General features: G+C 37.1%; 1 pseudogene; it reads right to left on the reverse strand.

The window, feature by feature from the left end:
- Positions 1-1857: 1857 nt before the first annotated feature.
- LOC140688656 (small ribosomal subunit protein uS2-like) lies at positions 1858-2744 on the reverse strand (annotated as a pseudogene).
- Positions 2745-17917: the final 15173 nt, after the last annotated feature.

Here is a 17917-nt window from a genome sequence, read left to right on the forward strand (position 1 = left end):
TATAATAACCTCCTTCTAAATCACCCCCTCTACCATAGCATTTTCCTCTTTATCCATGGTAATTTTTCTTCATCTAAAATCTACCATGTCTAATATTAATGTTACTTCTCTAGGTATCTTATGAATAGGTTTCACATAATGTATCTTTTTCAATCCTTTTAGATTTAAACGTATTCATTTTAAAAGTGATTTTTATGTAGAAAACTTAGTTTAGTCTTTGTTCCCCCATTATGATAATCTCTGCCTTGCTCTCCTGTAAGGTCTTTTACATATGATACTGTTATAGACTTGATTGAGTTTAAATATACCGTCTGCTCTTTGTTCCCTACTTTTGCTTTTGTTCTTTGCTCCAGTTTTTGCTCCTTTCCTGCCTTTATTTGGATGAGTTTAATGCTTTTCAACATGGTATTTTATCATTACTATTGGCTTGGTAATTATATATATTTTTTCTTTTTGTCATTGCTCTAAGGTTTACAAAATACATTTTGTAAAATAAACTCAATTTGCAATTTCAAGTAAGTATGATGATATAAATCAAAGATTAATAGCAATATCAAAGTTTTATTAGTAATTAGAAAAATTTTGTTTACAAATCATCTTTATTTGCACTACATTAGTTTTGAGAAAGTTTTGTTCAATATTCTTTTATTATTACCCACCTTAGAATATTATAGAAGCCCTAATGAACATATTTTCACAAATTTCCAGTTAGTGTACCAATAAACACTCATTATATTTAAGTAATTTTATTAATCTCTAGACTTAATACTTCTACTTCCTGTCAAATTGATTTTTTTAAATGGCATGTTTTCCTGTAAGTCTATTCCAAATAAAATTAATTTTATTCCAAGTAAAACCATACTGAATTATGCAGTAAATTTCTGAAAACTTTATCTGGAGCTGACAATGAGGTAATGGTTGTAGCAAACATCAAAAACCTACTTTGGATCTGAACTCAAGTGACAGACCAAATGTGTGTGAATCCAGACTAAAGCTGTGCTCAGATTTGTGTAATTGAAAGATATGAGAGCTAGAGATTAGAAACTGAAAGAATAAGAATAACCCTACCCGAATTAAACTGAAACACAGAGAGTGACAGGAGCACAGAATTAGAAGGCAGAATGAATGCTAAACAAAGACTTTTCAGCATTGTCAAGAAAGTCACTGAAATATTCTCTCTGTGGGACATTTGTAGCAATAGCCAGCCTTGTACTAATGGAATAACAATGCATAAAAGCCATAAAAAAAGAACAAAAGGTGCAACTTACCAGAAGATATATGCTCAGTATGTAAAACCCAGGTAAAAATACAGCCTTGACTACATGCTTCAAAAGGTAGCCCATCAGGCTGTGAATAGAGAAAAAAAGAAATAATTCAGAGAGTAATTCCTTTAAAGAGATGAAACAAAGTCGCAAGAAAAAGAACTTCTGCTACTATTTCCATATGAAATACTGTGGAAAGAAACCAAAAAACTAGAAAAATTTCCAATTTATATATTAATAAGAGATATACCTCCAGCTACTTAGGTCTTCATATTTTACAAAACGTTCATTTTTACTTTTGTATAGAGCAGCAAGCTATCACATGTGAATATTAGTAAGATACAGCTCTTTTTTAAAAAAGTTTGTATTTTATTTTTATAATAAAAAGTAGTTAATGTAACAAGAATTAGCAAATTATTGGTACAACTGTTGAATTTCTTTTATGAAATGGACATTATCTTAATGCCTTTATGCAACATCTGCAAATGAAAAGTGGATGCCTACTGACAACCGGTGACCCGGGCTGGTTTCTGATGGAGTTGAAGTCACTGCATAGTTTGGAATTGTTTCAGGGACTGTTTATTTACCATCCCTTTCATTTCCATTTTCTGCATAAAGTCTGTGGAAGAACGGCTGAAGACCACTCAGTGCTTATTCCTCTGCATTCAGTGGCCCAAGCAGTGGGATTTGCAGACTTGGCTTCAGTGGCCGCTGTGCACAGCGGTCCTCAGCGGTCCTCAGTGGGGAACGGCTGGACAGGCACAGAGCGCACCTGCCGCCGTCAGACCAGTCAGCTACTTCGGATCCAGTAGCAGTAAATTCAGGATCTAGAGCAGTCCATCCCCCCTGAAATCCTCGCTGGTCACAGCCCCGGCCGGCTCCTCCTCTCCCCGCCGCTCAGGACCTTTGCAGCCGCAGGGATCAGGCAGGACCTCTCGCGGGTGCTCACGGGAGAGGGAACCACGCATGCCCAGAACTTCCGGGCGGCGTCCGCCCCGTCAGAGCCTCGGAGGGAGCTCCCTTGGTGCGAGGATGGCCATGTCCGCAGGGCAAGGAGAAACAGTCCGTGTCACCCGGAGCAGTGGTAGGCAGGTAAGAGGCCTCGGGGAGAGCTGGAAGCAGTCACCACCGCGGGTCGCGGCTCCCGGAGGGCCGCCTGGATCTGGTTAGAGAAGGTTCCAGCAGTGAGGGGACCAGCAGCAGGAGTGGCTCCCGCGGCAGCAGCCACCTTCAGCACAGCTCGCGGGCCCGTCTTCCTGGAGGATGTGGCAGTGACATCAGCTGGGTTTTCAGTGGCAGCAGTGGCAGGAGCGGCCAGCAGAAGCTTTTCCCAGGGTCTCTTCAGATTTATGAGGTAAGGCCATCACTTTTCCTTTTGCAGATGTTCTGTTCCATTTGAAAGTCAAGGCCGATGCCACCTAAGGGGGTTCCTGCCGCAAGGAATGTGAGCACAGCCATCTTCATTTTCAGGGCTCTGGGCATTGTGAAAGTTTCCCTTTAAGTTTTGACCGGAGCTCAGAACAATGCTGTATGAACCCCTCTCTGGGTAGCATGGAAGAGCTTGGAAATCTAATTTTGGAAGCCTTCATATACAAACCTAAAGTACAAGCCACAGATCAAGAAGACACCCGCAATCCATTTAACAACAACAACAACAAAATTCATATCAAGAACATAAATGGAACTACTTCAGAAAAAAGAAAAAACCCACAATTAAAAGGTGCTTATGTGCTATGTGTAACTCTTGGAAGAAAACAGGTGGATCTCACTGTTAAGTGTGTTTTATTAGTTGCTAAACAAAATTTTGAGTTCCAACACTCTTCCTATTTTTCCTATAGCATTTCCAGGATTAGGAGGAAGGGGCATTTATAAATATATTTGAAAACTATGAATAATCTAATAAGCATAGACATGAATAAGCAGTTTACACAGAAATTAACATAATGATGCATAAATTCATACATAATTAAATAAATGCAAGTCAAAACAGCATTATACAATTTGGCAAACATTTAAAAATATTAATAATTTCTAGATCAATCTTTGTAAAAAAATGATCAAAATAATTAAAATATGTGAAAGATAAAAATATTTTCTGACCTATCATTTCCCTAGCTAGGAATGCTCTCTACTCGTCTATGCAAGGAAATAGATAACATATGTTTATCCTAGCAAAATTGTTATTAGCCAGAAGAAGAAATGTGCTAGTTATTCTATAAAATTCTATGCAAAAATTCTATCAACTATTGAAAATAATTTGAAAATTATAAAAACAACACAGAGTATTTCAATGCTATGGGGAGTGTATTATTATGTCCTGTTAGAAATCATTTTGCCAAAGACATTGAGAGCTTGATTAAGAAACTGGGTTTGGAGGGTAATATTTCTACTCATTATTCCTTCATTCATCCACTCTTACAAGATTAAAAGTAATACAGTTGACACCCTTGAACAACACAGGTTTGAATGTCTCAGGTCCACTTTTATGCAAATTTGTTTCAATAAACATAGTACTTTTAGTTTCATTTTACAGACATTTAAATTAACTAAGTGTGGGGGAAAGTTTTCTGTTGGATTAGAGATCAAAATATATGGAATCAAAAAAACAAGGGTTTAAGTCCTGATTCTATACAGAGGGGGTCAGCTTGCTCCCCTTGGGTGAGTCATTTTTCACTTCCTTTGTTTTTTGAGTCAGAGATGGCAGTACCAAACTTTCACCTGGGGGACGAGGTCAGCACCCTCCTCAACCTCCTCATTGTTTAAGGGTCAACTGTATCTCATTTATTAATTTGTTCATGTCATCTCTTTACTCTGTTCACAGATATGTATTTCAGACACTAAGCTAAATACTGCTCATAAAAGAGAAATTCACTCTTGTTTATTTTATCTGATCTTCGTTGCAGTGTCTTGTCTAGCACAATTGGTACTGATATACAAATTAAAGAACAAAAAGTAGAATTGCAAAGACTCCTCTTTGGGGTATATCAAGGAGAAAAAAAAAATGGGTGTTTTCCTTCTGGGCAGATCTAGCCACATCACACAGAACACATGTCTGTTAAGGAAGGCAAAGCTACATTATAGTTTTAGCTCCTGGCCCCTAGGTCAGGCACTATTATGCAGAGTGTACCTGAGAACGTTATTCAGAGACGTTAGAATTTGGAAATTATATTGCTGAAAATACAGACATATGATTTAATCAATTCCTGCTTCCATTTTTCTCTGTCACCTTATTTATATATGTAGAAATGAACCAACGCATTAGTATGGCAGCTGGAAACTCATTATAAAACATTCCAGATAATATATAGTCTTCAAATCTTTTCACTTTTATTTGTAGATTCTGTGGAAGAAGGGATCTCCATCATTGCTCAGCAGACGATTCTCTGATGTTTAACAGAAGGTAAGCAAGACCTTTGTTCTCGATTGAGACCATTGTGAAGTCAAACATGCGTACGGTGGTCCTGTTAAGAGTTTGAGAACAGTGAAGGCAGTGGAACATGCATTCTAACAACTTAGGGATAGTTGAAATATTAGCCAGAATCAGATAATAGAATTTCTACTGCCCTTTGGAAGTATTTAACACCAGTTGCTGGGAAAGTTGCTGGCAAAACTGATTCTAGGCCCTAAAAATATTAACAGAAACCGGGAGTCAGGAAACCAGAATGGGGAGCACCCACACCCTGCAAAGATAGCAGAGTCACACAGGAAGAAGAAAAATTCCTCTTCTTTCCCAACAAGGACCCAGTCAGTGAAAATTCAGAAACTCTCTGTTTTCTATGGCCTTCCCAACTTCCTTTTCCCGCTGTACAAGCTTCTCCTTCCCTTGCTGTGGGGGGACTAGCACGTGACTCACCATGATGGCTGACCTCAAACTGCAGTTCTCTGCTGATCCCAAGTAAACTTATCTCTGCTGGAGAAATGCCTGGCAGTCTGTTGGTTTCAGAACAAAAGGTCTATACCCTTCTCTTCTGCAGTATGCCATGAGATGCTGAATTCTATGAGATCTCGGGTGTTGAGGGAGTAAGAGGGGTGAAAAAGAAAATCACCTTTAAATAATGTTTAGTTTGCCTGACTTCTCTTCCATAGTCTTCAGGTATGTTTTCTAAAGGCTTTATTTGAAAAGTACTTTTATTTAGCTTTATTTTAATTAAAGGTTAGTAGTACTCTAGAAAAGCCAGTAGCAGCTGAAGGGGAACAGAGTATGTCATCCTAAAATGTGCCTCTTGGGCATAAGTATTATTTTGAGCTGATTATTTTTTAAGAAACAGCAGACACAAGAACAGTTCTGAAAATGAGTAATAGAAATTACCCTTTTGTAGGAGAGATTTACATTTATAAGGGATATCTCTTTATTTGTAAGAGTGTCTCTGTACCGGGAAAAGAGGATGATGTTTTGAAATCTCTACAAATTGCTTATGAGTGAAGAAGACTTAAGCCTGCCTAAAAATCTTACCCTTGTTTACTGTGCTTTTCTTAATACCCTCCCATAACTGGCACTCCACCAAAAAAAAAAATCTTCTGTTGTTTTTAGCTGGAGATAGTATTTGAGGTGATGGCTTGGGCCATTTTGGACAGTTATTCAGTTTTCATGAGTATCTCCCATGCTTCCATGTATACAGTAGGTATATATCTTATTAAAGTTGTTTTTCTCCTGTTAATCTGTCTTTATTACAAGAGGTATCTCAGCCAAAAATCTAGAAGGGTAGAAGGAAAATTATTTTTCTTCCCTTACACAGCACAGGATTGAGAGAATGATTAAAAAGAGAAGGAAATCAGCAGCTTTTGTTTCATCAGTAAGAGATCTCATTTCAGAAATTAATTATGTTTTGCATATACCTCCGTAATCAGCGTTTCTTTAACCTGTAATCCTTAATGAACCTATAAGAGTCTTGCTACCTCGTGATTTAGTTGTTGGGAAGATGTACATGTAAACAGGCTAACTTTGCTTGCTTGTCTCTTTGATAGCTTCTTAAGAGAAAGTTTTGCATTTTGCTTTTGTTTTAAATTTATTTTTCCAGCTATTTTGAATTCCCGTACTGTTGGTTATTTTTTAAAAGTCTACGAGACTGAGCGCATACATTTTTTTTCTCATTAATTTAGCCAGTAGTCTACATAAAATCAATATGAAAGATGCTCTTTAGTGTATCTTTTTATAATATTGTGATATTTATATGTTAAAATTCTGTGTAAAGTGAAATCTGATGAGATGACAAAGACTTTAATACAATGCTAATTAGAATTGAAATTTTTAAAAGAAAATTGCATAATTACAGTTCAACATAAAATGAGAAATAAATTAAAGTTAAAGGAATCAAGGAGTTTTATAATTAATTCTAAGTCCTGATTTAAGTTACCAGATGGGGAGGGAGCTGTAAACACACAGCTGACAAAGACATGGCTTAGGGCGAGGGTATAGCTCGGTGGTAGAGTGCATGCTTAGCATTTGCAAGGTCCTAGGTTCGTTCCCCAGGATCTACATTTAAAATATAAAAATAAAGAAACTTGATTACCCACCCTCTAAAAAAAAGACATGGTTTAAAAACTGTACTTCATCTTTAAATGTGCATGAATAAAAATGTCAATAAAGGAACAAAGAAGAAATAGTATTATCATTTTTAAATACCTTTCTTTACTGAAGCTCTGATGTATCAGAGGAGTCATTAGTTTCTTTCTTTCTGTCTTCTGTCTTTTTTTTTTTAAATGGTGGGTCTTCTACCCTAAGTAATTAGTTTCTTATATTTTAGACTTTTAAGTTTTATTTAGGAGGGAGTAATTTAAAAATAAAAGACACTTGAAGTATCAAAATAAAACACAAATCAACCTTAACTTACTCTCGCTTAAAAATAAATTTAAAGCAAAAACTCACACTTAATTAAAACAAAACCTCTCATTTACTGGTTCTAAATAATTTGTATAAATTGACTCAAGAAAAATTTCACACCACCACTTATTATAACCTTCATGTTAAAAATGAGGCATCTAAGGAGAAAAAGAGGTTCAGTATTTGCCCAGGATTTCACAGTGAACAAATAACTCTGTCAAAAACCTACATAATCTGGCTCCAGAAATTGTGTTCCAGCCACTGTGCTGTTCTGTCATAATCACTGTACAATGTAATTTCTCAATATATTACAACAGTGATATGTTTTGCACACAGATATTGATGAAAACAACTGTGACATGGATTTTCTATTTTCATTTTGATCAAATATTAAACACTGCCTAGCACCACAAGGCAAACTGGTGAAACTTTAAAAATGTGTTTCTCGTTATTTCCCAATAGAATCAGATATATGTTAAAAAAAAAATCAGTGACTTTATTGTTTCTATATATTGTTAAGGCATTTTCCTGTATAGTGGTGCTGTGGACTCAAATGAAATAAGTGGATTTCTAGGTTTTGAAACAAGAAAGAAAAAGTCTTTCTTTTTTAAGCAGTATGTTTAAGTGATGGAAGCCTCTGCCCAGCCCTTGGGCTTTCTTAATCTCCTGTCTTCCCCGCTCCGGCTGTGCTAGGAAAGTCTGAAAACCCCTAGAGGAAAAAGCCAATTATATAACAGATACTCTTCCACTCCTTCGTAGAGATGCGCTCCTCTTTCTACTTCCCCCGTCCTTTCTCTTCCTTTTTTCCTGTTATCTTATTCAGTGTCTTCTCATACTTTGTCTTTCCCTTTTCTTTCCACTCTCCTGCTCTTATCAGTAGCACCTCTGGTGGGTCTGCAGTTTCTGTTTCAGTTTAAGCTACAGAGCAAAAATTTTACAGAAAATCCTGTGATAGCTACTCTAGAATTTAATTGTGTTCTGAAGTGTAATTATTACTCAGGGCTATTTTATCTAAAGCTAGCTCCAGCACTAATATCCTTATATTTGTGAAAGAATTTTGACATGCATTTTCTTATTTGTTCCTTATAATATTTGCATAAATAAACACTTCCAATGAAGGAACCAGTAGGTTAAGTGATGGCCTAGAACCTGAAGGTTGGTAATTGAACAGGAAAGAGAACCTAGCCCTGACCAGTCACTAACCCCTCTCTCTGCCACACCCCTCCGTGGGCTGAAAGGTAAACTGAAAGGGATCCATAGAAACTGAGTTGCTGCTCTGTGCTGTGTACTACTGGTGTTTACAAAGACATATATGATATTCCGTCTCGTGTACTTGGGGGCCTCCAGCGTTCGCGTGCATTACTGATTGGAGTACAACCCAGGTGAGTGTGCACTCGCGGTGGCCTTCAGGGCTGAGGAAGGATTCCCTGCACCAGAGAGCTCCGTCAGTGGTGCTCTGCAGACCTTAAATCAGAGATTCCAGAGTTGAAGATGTTTAAGTCTTTGAGAAGCTCCTATGTCCCTAGAAGCATTAAAAACACACCATTGAAGTTTTTAATAGACAGCTAAGACTTCAGTGTGTATGGCGTGAGATGGACACGCGGTTTGACTGTAGAAGACTCCAGGAAAATCAAGGAGGAAACGCTGCATAAAAAGGAGTGAGGAGGGGAGGATGTGGGATCCTAGTTCATCACACTTTTAATTAGTGCTGGGGTAGCTATCAGTCTTACCTTATCTCTGACTATTTATCGTCATCGGAAAGTAGCGTCATTCACTTCTAGAGAATTATAATTCACGTGCTCTCTAACTTACAATCATACCAGATGTTTTTCTGAATTATTTTTCGTCTTCTGAAATTGTTCTGTAATCCTACAAGCTCCTTGCTTAAAAGCCTCATTATTTCAGGGACTGAGCAGTTAAATGTCCAGCAACTTTGTCTGTTAGGCTCCTCATTCAGACTTATCTGTGCATCCAAGTTTTTGTATTAATTGACTGATTGATCCCACTGTGCATTTATTGAAAGGACACTTACTTTGATCCAGCCTAAGCCTTATAAGAAAAACTGAATAAATACTGTTCACATCAAAATACACACACACACACACATACACACACACAGACACACAAATATATATATATATATATATAGAGAGAGAGATTTTTAAGATATAGAACTCAATAAAATGATAAAGTTCTGTGTCTCTAAACCATTTTGTGACCCAAACTGTAAGTCGTGTGTTTCTTCTGTGATGCTAAATACTTCCTGTAGTACCATCTATTACTAACGCTTTCTCCTCCTACATCACTAGGCACCTGACTTCAGCCAGTCTAATGAAACAGTCTCATCCATGTATTAGCCAGTAGTCTGTTAGGTTTGTTGCAGACACACAGAACTTTCAACCTAAGCAGCTAAGACGTTCTTAGTCTCATCTAGTGCATCCACCTACTACCCAGGGAGACAATGGGGCTCCAGGTCCCTTTCCTAAGATTACTTGATGACCAGACAAGAACCCGGGTCTCAATTCAATTAAATAAATTTACAGCTCATGGGAGGCCTTTAAACTCCTAAACCTTAAGAGTTTTCTGTGGAGATTTTCTGATAGCGTGATGAGAAGAGAAAGATACTTTTTACTAAAACAGTCTTTAAAAATCACACCGCAGAGAAAGCCCTGCCTGCCACTCAATAATCAGGAGAGGGTGTGGTGTTAATTTAATTTGTTTCTCCTCTTCTGAGGGACTTTACCAAGGGCTTAGCACACTGTCCTCTTTTGGTTGGGTGAATTGCTGAAATGCTCTCTTGTAATGTTAATGAATTTATTTAATTGATGTGATACCTGAATGCAGTTAAGTGGAATGTCGTGTTGAGATGGGAGACTCTCCCACCATCTGACTGGATATTAAACCACTGGATTTCCTGAACTTCCCTATCTGGGGTTAGGAACTCCATGGACTAGAGGAAAACAAATCTTTGAGTTTCCTAAGTAAAAAAAAAAAAAAAAAAAAGTTTGAATTTCAATGTAGACTTGGCATTTAACTGCTTATTCTTTCTTTAATACAAAATACGGTCTCTGACATTAAAATGAAAACTCTGCCCACATAATATTATTTACACAACAGTAAAATGTTTTGTTGTAAAGCATTACGAATTCAGATTGCATGGCTTCCATGTAGAGTCTGTGCTTCTCTCTCTGATCAAATGCTTTTATACCAAATGTCACTTGAAAGAAGCCAGCATTTGAATCTCTCTGTATTCTTTAGCTGCTAAACTTCAGAGACAAAGTAAGGCAGTGACCTTGAAACATGCTCTTTGCCATAATAAACTCATGGTTGTTTTTTCTTTGTTAGAGAGTTTGCAAGAGGTAGTGTTTCTCCTTTATATTCAGAGCTCTGACCAGATGCATCTTTCTCTGGAAACATATTTTAAAATTAATTTAAAGACACTTTTAAAAAATTTTTTTAAAAAGAAGCCACTTTAGACTCTTTTAATTTATGCCCAAAGCAGCAAAGGTAAGAGTTCAGAACGTAATTAACTTAAAATATACCCTCGAACATGTCTGACTCATCGTGCTTTAATGAGTCTTCATAAGCAGATGATCTGTGCAAAAATAAAACAGAATACTGATTACAGAGGCCTTGACTCCTACCTGAGGAGAAGATCAGTGTATCATTGAGGGGAAGTTTAAATGTCACCAAACAGAAATGAAAGCGAAATTTGGCAATAATTCCCTTGACTTGCTCATGGGTAAGAAAAGAGACAAGTCAATACGATAAAACTAGATAGGCAGGAAGTAGTTCCTTCTTGTCAGATAAACTAAGGAATATATCTGTGTTTGTTTGGAAAAAAGCTTACATCTCACCCACAGATTGGTATTTTTTATTAAAGAAACTAGACTTATGAGGGAGAAACTGTGGTGCTTATATAGCCATAGATTTAATGTCCCACAATAGATTCTATGTTCAACTCCTATTGTTAGGCAATCTTTGTATAGTTTCTTAGACAGAAAATGCAGTAATATGCATTAACCCATTCGTACAACCCTTTGCTTATGCAGTGTTAAATGCTGGTGCTAAGAAATTTGACATTTTTAGTGTGCTATGTGTAAAACGATGGTGTTCCTTTATCTGTGGTATATATATATATATATCTCCATCTATGAGAAATTTGAAATTTTAGAACTAGAACATAAAGAAAAGTGACGGGAGGGGGAAATATAGACAAAATAACAATTATGAAAATTATTAATTTTCAACATTTAATATTCTTGCTTAGCAATCTGGAAAATTATTTTACCTCAGACATTAGGGAATGGGACCCAGGAGGAGAGTTTCAGAAATGTAGTTTCACAAGCCTGAGTGAAACATCTGTTCGGGATATAGAGGCAGATTCCTCTCCATGGAAAGGGAAAAGTAAAGAAAGACCAAAACGCGTTAATTATAAAATTGATGCAATTTTTGTTCTCTATTCCTCTGACAGCTGGGGAATGAGATTTTAAATAAAAGAGATGATTTTTAATATTCCCTAAAAAGGATATTAAACAGGGGAGCATAGAATTTTAGTTCCATGTATTGTTTGTCTCTGAAGGAAACCTATGCTGGTACCTAGTGGGACTACACATTGTACAGTAGGTACAAGACTAGTATCGGGCCATATGGACTCAGTATCTAGTAGCGTGAAAAATGGGATGCCATTGGGAGTTCCCATGGAGAAGAAGACTGTTAAGTCAAGGGCAAGGTTCTCTTGGGATGTATGAGATTGTGAGGGGAGGGGACATGGGGAATAGCTAGATGACATCAACAAAAACAGTGGTGATGGCTTTTTCAAAATTCCCATGGTCTGCAAGTGGTGGTAAGAATGGAGGGTAATTCTGGTCCATCTTCCCTCCTGGTATTTAGAAATCCTTTGAGGGTTACATAAGAAGTGAATGGAGATTCTGTACAGGGATTTAGGGGATCTTTTTGCAGGAAATATGGACAACAGTTCGGTTCAGTGGAATCAATTCAGGAGAAACCAGTAGCAGTAGAATGAAGGGTAATAGTGCTCCACAGGACAATTAGAAAATGTCTGAAGGTGGGTAACCAGAGAGGCATGAAATTTGCTTGTTCAAAATGGAGGGTGACCATAAGGTTATAACTGGATTTTCCTGACTTTATTTTAAAATAAAAATTTTAAAAAATATAATTGCTTTAATATTTATTAAAGGTATAAGATCCTGAGCCCCTAAAGAGAATGGTAATTGTGATAAGATTTTTTTAAACACCTTTATTGTGGTATGTTTCCTGTACAGTAAACAATACATATTTCAGATGTACAATTTGATTGATTTTGATAGATGTACACACCCATAAAACTACCACCACAAACAAGATAGCTAACATTTCCATCACTCCCCAAGAGATGCAATTTTTGAATAGCATCCGTTTATTCTCTCTGCCTCTTTTCTTCCCAGGTGAGGACTCAAATTTGCCACCTTGAAATCTTCCCTGATTCTCCTTGTCTGTATCATTCTCCCCATTCTCAATTTTTTTGCAGTCTTATCTGAATATGTGTTTTAACACCATTCTCTAGTAGTTATGTAGGTGAAAATGTCATCTGCGAGGTTCTGTTATATGTTTCTATTTGCCATAATGATTAAAGCCATGTTGAAGAGAGCATAGCTATTCAATAAAGACTTGCCTCATCAAATGTATAAAACGGCCATGGAGTACCATGCTCATGACTGAGTAGTTGTAGGCTATGCAAGGGCCTTTTAACCTGTTTCTTCTTTTGACGACATCTATCCTCATCCCAAAAATATCTTGCAAAGCCAATTCGATTCTTCTTTTTTGATCCAGAAAATTGCATATGTTCTGTATATATACAGTAGTATTAACTGGCACATTTGAATGGGTTTGGTCAATTTTCTAAATAAAAACTGAAAATATAGTTGAGCTGTATTGCTTCAAGTACAGCTGAAATAAAAACAGCAGAAGGATGATTAATTCTCATGTAATATTATTGGAAATTAACAAAAGGAGAGGACAGCCCATGAAAAGGAGGTTAAGTGGCTAGGGAAAAGAAAAGCTATATTTTTTGGATACTTACACACACAAACACACACACACACACACACACACACATTGATTAAAATGATGAGTTTTCTACTGGGCAAAAAAAAAAAAACAACAACAGATAACGGTCATGACCTGAGTTTGATATAATGGGAGAATCAGATTTAATTCAATAAATGCATCTTGAGCCCTAGCTTGTGCCAGGTACTCCTAGTCACTGGATGCAGTAGAGAAAAAGCCAGTTTTTAATGAACCTAATATTTTGGTGAGATTAAATATGTAATCATATAAATACATAATTACAAATTTGTAAAAATTAAATTCTATGATAGATCTTCCATAAAATATGCATACAAATATGTGTTTATATACATTTATATTAATGTCCATAATATAAATGAACTTGGATTAACTGGGTATTCAAAATTGCAATGCAATTTTTTTTTGCTAATCATTTTGTGCTGTTATTAATTCTTTGCATTAAAGATTTAAAAATTATTGAAAGTTACTGTTGTGGATATTATTAGCTGTAGATATCACTGAAAGGAAACTATTTAATTAGCTTGTGCATAAATTGACGGGTCCACAGAGTATTATTCCCCCTATTTGGGGATCTGTTCTTGTCCTTCATTGTTCTTGAAACTCACTCTCAATACGTAAAATACAGTCTTTGTCTCTTCATAAAGACATACTTTATACTTTGCCTACTAAAGAATTGTCATTATCATAAATAAAAATTTGTTGTAGAAAAATAACAAATGATTGCAAAAGCCCTTGCATCCATCTATAAACATCTAGTTTCATTATGAAGCCTTTGGTACCCTAGTTTAAGTTATATTTGATAAAGCACATAAATTTGAAGAGAGGAAACAATAAAATCTCAATATAAGCAGCTTAACACACTTTAATCTGCATTTTAGATGGAAGAGTTAATGAAATATTCATTATTTGAATCATCTGCTTTTTAAAATTTCATACCAATTTATCCAATTCTGGATTTGGGCTTTGGTTTTGTTAGTATTCATAGGCATTTCTGTTGAGTTTAAGTTTTGTGTCCAGCTGAAGTTTGATTGGGCAGTTTGCCAGTCATACATTTTTACCTCCAAAATGCAGGTATACTTAGCAAACAAAGTGTGTCCTACATTTTCTCTTTCCAGGAAAGGGGCACCCCATTCAAGTCTACTGCCCCAAACTGTCCTACACATGCTAGACATTTCTTCACAATTTCCGTGTTACTATTTTAAAACATAATCTAAAATTCCTTGATATCCTTCTCATAGAGAGGGCATTGTTGTCCTCTCTCTTAAACGTGGGTGGGCTTGTGACCACTTCAACCGAGTGTGGCAGAAGAGATTCTTGTGTCTTCTGAGATTAGATTATAAACTAAGTGTTTTCCCCATATTGTTAGTGGGAATACGTGCTGTTGGAGCCCTGAGCGTTCATGTGAGAAGTCTGACTAAAAGTAAATACAAGTGTAATTTGCTTGTTTTTTTTTTTTATTTCATCAAATTCTAATGATACCCTAATAAAAACCACCTTCCAGTAGTCAAGACAGCAGACTTGTTAGGGGGCAGCCTCAAGACACTGTGCCAGTTGAATAACCCCACTGACCTCCATCAGTGCCACATGGAGCAGAGGAATTATCCATCCCAGCCTTTTCTGAATTCCTGATGCACAAAATTATGTGATATAATAAGATAATTGCTTCAAAATTCTAAGTTCTGGAACACTTTATTTTGCAGCAATAGATAACTGGAACCTCTCCCCTCAAACCTTCCTTGACTTATGAGCCATTTAGCCAGCTCCTAGTCTTCAGTTGGAAGAAGGCTATTTGTATACCTATATCATAAAACACATAATCAGATGTCAGTGATTGGTGATAAACTTCTGATGTTTTCCTTTTTCCAAGATCATCCATGTATTAGCACAGCTCAATACCGACAGCCTAATTCTGAACTTCTAATGAACATAATATAGAAGTAGAGAAGTAGAGAAAGGTCTGGGGAAGACCTTTTCTCGTAACTGCTTAAGAGGGCCATTGTAGGGATTTGCCTACACTTGTTTACATCTAAGATTCAGTGTTTAACTAAATTAAAAGAATATCTATTTTACTTCCTGCAAGAACATATTTTCTATATGAACCAGGGTTTCTTTTCAAAATGAAATAAATTGTGAGTAAATGATTAGCTTCTGGGCTGGTTGGGGCTGATGAAGGCCTTTCTAGAATGATGTCAGATTCCCACAGCACTGTTTTCTTGGAAACAACTGAGCTAAAATAAATGAGAATGTGGTTTTGCCTTGTTTATCAGATGAAACTGCAGCTGCATGGGAGAAAGAGTGAGCTGGCACCTCAGCCTCAGGCCTGCATGACTAGGATGGTATTAAGGACTGGTGGGAAGTAGAAGATAAAGTTTCTATCATAAGACTCTTGTCTATGGCAGCTGTGCATACCTCATGTGGGTTGGAAGCAAAAGAAACTGTGTACTTGGGTAGCTGCTGGGACTCCTGATGAAATGACCAAGTACTTGCTGTATCTCCAGCCTTGCACCCTTCTATAAAGTTAGTTAAGTGAAGTAAATATAGACTAGGTTAAAAATTATTTGTGTCTTAGAAATCTGCCTACTTGCGTTTATAATTAGAAGTTCCACAAGAATAAAAATGACAATAACAAAAACCATAGTTAACACAGCCTGAGGGTTTTATATATGTCAAGCACTCCTCAAAACACATCACTGGTAACACATTTAATGTGATAAATCTGCAAGTTAGGAAGTACTCACTACTCACCTTATTTACTGATGGGAAAGGTGAGTCATAGTGGGGTTAAGCGGCCTGCTCAGGGCCCACAATAGCTGAAAAATGATTAAATGAGGACTTGTATGTAGGTATCCTGGATCCCAAATCCACACGTTTAATAATCCATCCTACCACTTACAATTCTAATCGTGTCTTAACAGAAATACTAAAGAGATGTTAGAATAGACATTCATAAAGAATATCTCCCCAAACTCCTGAGCAGGTGTTCATGGCCAGGGAACTCACTTGGAGACAGAAGAGACTCCAAGTGTTATGGGATGATGGATGATTATCCAGAAAATAAGGCACCTGAGGCTGGTGCATTGTGTCAGTAAATTACTCTATCAACTGAAAATGGTGAAAGACATTGAAGTAAAAGACCTCAGGTACTTTATGGACAAGGCCACACACAGAAGCCTAATAAATGTTTGGTGGTCTTGACGGGAAGAAGACTTTTCCACAGCTACTGAGATGTGATTGATACTAGAAATAGTAAGAGACATGCTATGAACCAGAAGCAACAAGAGGAATCTGTTAAAGGGAAACAAACCACCAATCAGTGGAGCAAGGACCACAAGAAGGAGAAAGATGAGCTCAAGTAGCTGCAGATACTTGTTTTCCATTTATTTGAGTTAGCAAAGAATTAGAAAATGCAACAAGTTGCCTCTATTGAAAAAAAAATTCAATTAGTCTAAGAACGAAACGTCAAAATATATAACAGGACTGTCTTATATCCACTTGATATATTCCGCGATCATTAAATACTAACACTTTTACTTAAGCTGTGTCATATTATATATGCATGAAAAGCTATCTGTGAATGATAAATGATCTATAGTCTAATATTAGGTTGGGTCAAATATGACTATTTCCTAACATAATTTAATGAAAATCTGGATAACATAAACTCTATGTCATAGTTATGGTAAATGTCAATCTTGGCATAATTGAACATTCAGCCTATGTCATTGAAAGCTAAAAATGTTGCTGAAATCCATGCAGCATCAGAGATTTCAAACTAACCAGTTTCCTTACGCAGCGCAAGTGGCGTGTGTGCGCCTTCTTCCTTGTTGTTTACTATGTAGTTTACACACTGCTTTTTCCACATCCATCAGGGTGCTATATTCCTTCTTTGGTCTCCATATAACAAACTACATCTTACCATTAGGTACACTGAAGATGTAGCAGTGACTAAAAGAAGCGTTTCATGTGCCAGTGATGCCGATGAAGATGAACGTAGATCCTTGACTTCTAACGTACTGTTCAACCCCTGGTGGCCACGCTGTAAGGCAGTAAAACACTCAGGCTGTGAGGACAGAGGCACCTGGCTTTTGAATTCCTCTACCATTTACTGCTGTGATGTTAATTAAGTTACTCAAGCTTTAAGCCTTTCTTCAAACATCATGTTTATACATAAATGAAAAGAGAACGATGATCCCATCTGAGGTTTTCAGTTAAGACTTCCAGTTTGATTTGTTGTCATAAGGGTATTTCTGTGTGTTCCATCCCTTGAAATACAACACAACAACTAGAACAATGAAGAGACTGAAAGAGAGAGAGAGAGAGAGAGAGGCAATTTCCAGTGAAACAGGGAGATTACCTCATCACATATTTGGAAAAAAAAATAGTTGCTAGACACGATGATTTTTGTACTAAATGAGAGATGATGCCAAGAGCTGACACGTAATTGAAAAGGGTTGTGTGTCGTGTGTCTCTAAGCGGAGGCTTCCAGTCCTGGAATTACTTACTGAGCCTAACCACAGGCTAAGAGAGTAACGTCGTGGGAGAGACTCAGCGCAAGTCCAGAGAGGTTGGGGTCCGGGATTTGTGGAGCTAAAGGAGAACTTCATTGTCTGTGCCACAGCCTCTCAGCCAGGGGGACGGGCCTCGGCCTGCGGCAGGATGAAGTAGGAAGAGGTGGGGAGACTCAGGAGATGGTTAGGGAAGAAAGCTAACCAGGAGACAGACATCTGGGACAGGGGCTGCAGAA

Source organism: Vicugna pacos, chromosome 23 (genome assembly GCF_048564905.1).
Source record: "Vicugna pacos chromosome 23, VicPac4, whole genome shotgun sequence".
Taxonomy (NCBI): Eukaryota; Metazoa; Chordata; class Mammalia; order Artiodactyla; family Camelidae; genus Vicugna; species Vicugna pacos.